At 44.9% G+C, this 5367-nt stretch overlaps 1 pseudogene across 1 annotated transcript; it reads left to right on the top strand.

Moving 5' to 3' along the window:
• Nucleotides 1-335: 335 nt before the first annotated feature.
• On the top strand, nucleotides 336-838 carry LOC308439883 (histone deacetylase complex subunit SAP18-like; annotated as a pseudogene). The gene has a single exon. The product of its transcript is annotated as a histone deacetylase complex subunit SAP18-like (transcript).
• Nucleotides 839-5367: the final 4529 nt, after the last annotated feature.

The following is a 5367-nucleotide window of genomic DNA, read 5'->3' on the forward strand; positions in this document are numbered from 1 at the left end:
ATGGTTCAAACTCTAGGGGCCATGTGATGGGCCAGGCACAGTATTGTGTGTTTATAATCCCAGTACTAGGAAGGTAGAGACAGATGGGTCCATAGGGCCTTGCCTAATTTGTCAACTCCCGGATCATGAGTAGCGTTGTCTCAAAAATTAAGATACATGACTACTAAGGAATGACACTTGACATTGATCTCTGAGCTCTGTATGCATGTACACACACACACACACACACACACACACACACACAATTTGCTCAAGCTTAAAAGAATCACACAGCCCGCCCTGCCAGTCGTCCACTATAAAACCTCGTGCCTTTCCTTTCGAGAGACGACTAGCTCATGCTCGCTGCAGGGGTCGGAGGTCAGGGCGAGCATCTCCCGGGCAGAAGGAGGAAGATGGCGGTGGAATCGCGCACTACCCAGGAGGAAATTAAGAAGGAGCCGGAGAAGCCGATCGACCGCGGGAAGACCTGCCCGCCCTTGCTGCGGGTCTTCACCACCAATGGACGAGTTCTCCTGTGGGAACGAGCCTTCGAGCCAGCAGCTGATCTACTCCTGGATGGACGCAACCTTGAAAGAACTGACTAGTTTAGTAAAGGAAGTCTACCCAGGAGCCAGAAAGAAGGGCACACACTTCCATTTTGCAGTTGTTTTTATGGATCTTAAAAGACCTGGATATCGAGTTAAGGAGATTGGCAGCACCATGTCTGGCCGGAAGGGCACCGATGACTCCATGACCCTGCAGTCACAGAAGTTCCAAAGAGGGGATTATCTGGACATAACTAACCATCACGACTCCAAACCGGGCACCCCCTTTGTCAGGGAGGATGAGGCCGTACTGAATTCTATTGACTTTCTTGAAGTTATTTTTCAGCCAGTTTGTAAAATAAACTTACTTAACCCTTTCCTCCCCCGGACTTTGCCATTAAGCCTTTAAATTTTCAATGAATTATAACTCATTTATTTAGGAATTAGAGTTGATGTGCTTTGGCATATTAAAGTAAGTCCGTATGTTTTAAGCCCTTGTGTAAAATATAAAGAAAAAAGTGCTCTTAGCATTCTGTATAAAGCTGTATTGGGAAATACATGTGTTCATTCAGAAAAAAAAAAAAAAGAATTGCACAAATGACAGTCGATTGTTGAGTTATGGAAAGGCGTACTTGTATCTGTGTGATCAGATGCTTGCTACCCACTAGGAGGAGAACTGAGAGGGGCCCAGGCACAGCTCCCTGCTTCCATCTGACACCCCCCCCCACCCCCGTGCTTTACACTTGACTTTATGCTGTCGATAATCCTGCTCAGTCTTGGCTGCTCAGAGAGTTTATGGCAATCTGCTCCCTGGCATGCTTTCTAGAAGCATGTTGGTTTGGAGAAGTTTGAGCCACCTGAACCATATGTTCTAACTCTGTACAGCAAAGCTGACGAGAGCTTTCCTGAAGCTTCCGTACAGTACTTCCAGAGCTGTACCCAAGAGTCCGTGAAGAAAAGAGTCAGAGTAACAGTGGGGGAAAACCAACTTGTGTCCTGAAGTCCACCCTGGGCCACATTCCAGTCTTTTGTGTGTGTTTTGTGGTTGTTGTTGTTGTTTTATTTTATTTTTGTTTTGTTCTATTGAGACAGTTTCTCTGCATAGCCCTGGCTATCCTGGAACTGAGAGATATGGGATTAAAGGCATGCTCCCATTGTTGCTTGGCAACTCCAGTGATTATGATTGATTGATATTTGGCCTTAAGGTAATTACTTCACTCCCTAACCTGATCTGTCTGAGGGGATAATCATGGCAACTCTGAAGCTTTCTGAAGATTAAACAGGATCACACATATAAAGACAGACTCGTATGGACGAGGATGGGACCATTTGCCTGGCAGAAAATGTGATTTGGACACTTTTGTCTTAACAAAGGTATCAAAGTGGCCCGTGCAATGCTGGAGCTAGGCACACAAATAAAGTGAAAAGAGCTTGTATAGACCTGACGAGCCAGTTTGCTCCAATTATCCCAAGATACATACTCAGTGGCCATGAGAAACTGCTGGGAGGGATAGAGCAAAAAGGAAAAGTCAGCCAGCTCTGAAAGGCTTTCTGATGTAGTACGTCTTCCTCACTCTCTACCATGGGGAGAGAGGTCAGACCAGTGATGTAAGTCAGAGACTAAAGCCTCAAATGTAGAAAAAAAAAGGGGGGGTCTCCAAAGTTGGATTCCAAAGCTGTGGTGGTGTTTTTATGAACCAGCAAATAAACGATTAGACCAGGCACACAGGCCTGCCGTCCGTCAAGAAGAAAAATCTTAGCATCTGCGACACCCACACAGCAACCAGAGTCCTAATCATCTTTTACTGGCCCAGAGATCACAGGAACAGGCATACCTTCCAAGCCCCAGGGACTCTGAGCTAAGTAATCCACAAGTCTATGTAGGTCTCCTTCAGCTGGTTTGAGACAGCTGTGCCGGAACTTCCCCCAACCCAGTGTCCCCAGTTCTGAAAAGGAAGTCACCCCAGGCTGGCATTTCCATGCTCACAGAGAGAAGCTGGGCGTCTTATGACTACTTCACTGTTTCTTGTGTACCAAACTAAATGCTGCACAGACTACACAGGGGGCAAGATGATCTTTCCAAAGGGCAACACAAGTTAGAAATAGGAAAGGCAATGCTTTCTGTGGTCCGGTCAGAAAAGGGAGCAAAAGCTGCACAGCATTCAAATGTTGAAGCCAGCGAGCCGTAGATTACTTCCCAGGTTTTGGAGTCTTTCAGCAGGCCACTGACCCTCTGTGTCTTATTACTTACCCAAGCACAATGCATAATTTGTGTGGTGCTATATGACTTAGATTGTAGCACGCATGGCTTATTACCATCCTTATGGAAAAAGCCATGAACAAGGTTATTAAAATCCTTCTTTTAAAGTTGAGGCCACCGAGACTCGGTGGTGGAAAACACACACACCCTTAACCCAGGACTCACCCAAAATAGACCCCAGGTTATAGCACTGAACCCTGGGCTTCTGACATCAAGGTTTGTTTTGGGGTCTGTGTGTTCCACAAAATCAAACTCTTAGGGCCACAGTGGCATCCGGCCTCTGTGGGGAGCAGAACCAAAGTGGCATTAGTCTGGGATCTTATGAGAGAGGTAGGCCAGCCTATCAGTCCTGACCAGTGGAGTGGGCACAAGAACTCAGAGGAACAGGGGGAGTTTCCTCAGAATAGAAGCTCCTCAAAAGCTGAGGAGTTTGGCTTCTACAAGCAAGGATGCTCTGGCCAGAGGGAAGACCAAAGGTTTCTCCCTAGCCCAGCAGAGAATGAAGTTGAACAGTGTGTCATTTGAAAAATCCCCTCAAACCTACTGATAGGTTGAAGTAGCCAGCCATACACTTCCTATGGTATAGTCTGAACTCCATTATTGCTTCCCCTCAAAGTAAAGTCTTGGAGTCAGAGATTTTGATCAAAAGATTTCATGGAGGCTTTTGCTTAATGAATGTGTAGGATATGGAAGATTTCTGTCCTTACGGTCAAGGCATGTGTGGGCACTTCTGCTGCTGCCATAGGCTTCTCTGCCGTAAGTTCTGAAACACAGCTAAGCCCACAAGGGCAGGGATGTCCGTCTGGACCACTCGTGCGTCCTTCATGCTGATGCGCATTGAAAACTCACTCAATGGCTGATCTGTGATGATGGTAGAAAGGTTTTTCATTGTGCTCTCTCTCTGTGTGCGTACATGTATGCAAGAGCTTGTGTGTGTGTGTGTGTGTGTGTGTGTTGCATATATGCACATGTGTCTACACATGCACATACATGTACACGGGGAGTCTGGAGACCTTTTCGGGGCACCTTCCTATCTCACGTCTACCTAATTCTTTTAAAAGCAGGATCTCCAGCTGAACCTGCAACTCCCCAGCTTGTCTAGGCTCAGCAAGCCTCGGAGGGCCACGTTGCCTTTTGTCAGCATTTTACATTGCCTTTTGTGTGTTCAGAGGTTAAATTAAAAATAGAGTTGATTATTGTAAAGCACAATGGTAGCATTGGACAGGAAATAGCAAACATATCTCCCTTCCCCTGGCAACAGCAGCTGCAGCTAAGACAGCACCTACTTCCTTCTTTTCTGATAGCACGACAGCAGCTACGCATGCGACAGATAAAACACATGACCCGAGAAGGGCACTAATTACGGAGACAGTGGTCTTCAGTGAGAACCAACATCTTCACATGTAAAGGGCTTAATGGGCCATCTCTGTGGCTCTTCTGTAAGGAAATCTATTGTGTTTTGCTTCCTTTAACTAGATCTCTAATTTAAGCTCATTTAAATACGTGTGGAATCCCCTCTAATGCAATTTGAGGAAAAACTGGGATCAGTTTTGTTTTGAAATGTATGAAAAGCACTGAGCTTTGAAGAAACCACCATTAACTCGTGCTCACAGTGTACTGATAAGACAGAACCTACCCTAGTCTGTTTTGGAAACTGTGACCTTTACTCCAATAATACATCAACTCTCAACTGTACTTAGTGTGGTGGCTGGTATTTATTGTCAACTTGACACAACCTAAAGTCACCAGAAAAGAGGGAACCTCAATTGAGAGACTGCTCAGAATATACTGACCCATGGTAATAGGTCTGTAAGAGATTGTCCTGATTAATGATTGATATAGGAGGGCTAAGCCTACTGTGGGCAGCACCATCCCTAGGCAGGCAGGTCTGGGCTGCATCAGAAAGCCAGCTGAGCACGAACCAGAGAGCAAGCCAGTAAGTCACATGAAAAGATTATTCCCATAAGCTAATGACAGTGTTGAGCAATTCCTGTTACCAGGTGTTATTGTAGCTGCTGTCACGTCTAGCATAGGCCATCATGTGCTTGGGGGCAGCTATGAAAGCAAACCTACCACACTGCTAGGCCGATGAGAGTACAGCTCACACCATTATGATACGCCCGATGCTTGATATTGACAATAAAATGCTGTGCTCTTGACTTACATGTTTATTTTCTATAGAGCTTGTCATTATTTTAGAGTACACACATACATATTGTGTATGTATGTGTATGTGTGTGTGTAATGTGTGGATGTTTGTATGTGTACATACATATGTGTATACAAACATGCATACATACTTGAATATATGTGCATGTGTAAATATATGTGTATGTATAGATGTATACATACATACATACATACATACATGCTAACTGTAAAACAACTTTAGGCAAGTCTTTCAGGAGGAATTCTCCAAGATGTGTAAGAATCCTCTGTAGTGGTTATATAAGACAAAATCACCCACAATGCATTTTCCCTCCCTCTTTCCTCTCTTCCTCTCTGCTTTCTTTATTTTAATCAGTTTATGTATGTAGGTACATGTGTTTATTTGTGAACGTGTGTGTGTGTATGTGTGTGTGT

The sequence above is a fragment of the Micromys minutus genome (genome assembly GCF_963924665.1).
Source record: "Micromys minutus genome assembly, chromosome: 30".
NCBI lineage: Eukaryota > Metazoa > Chordata > Mammalia > Rodentia > Muridae > Micromys > Micromys minutus.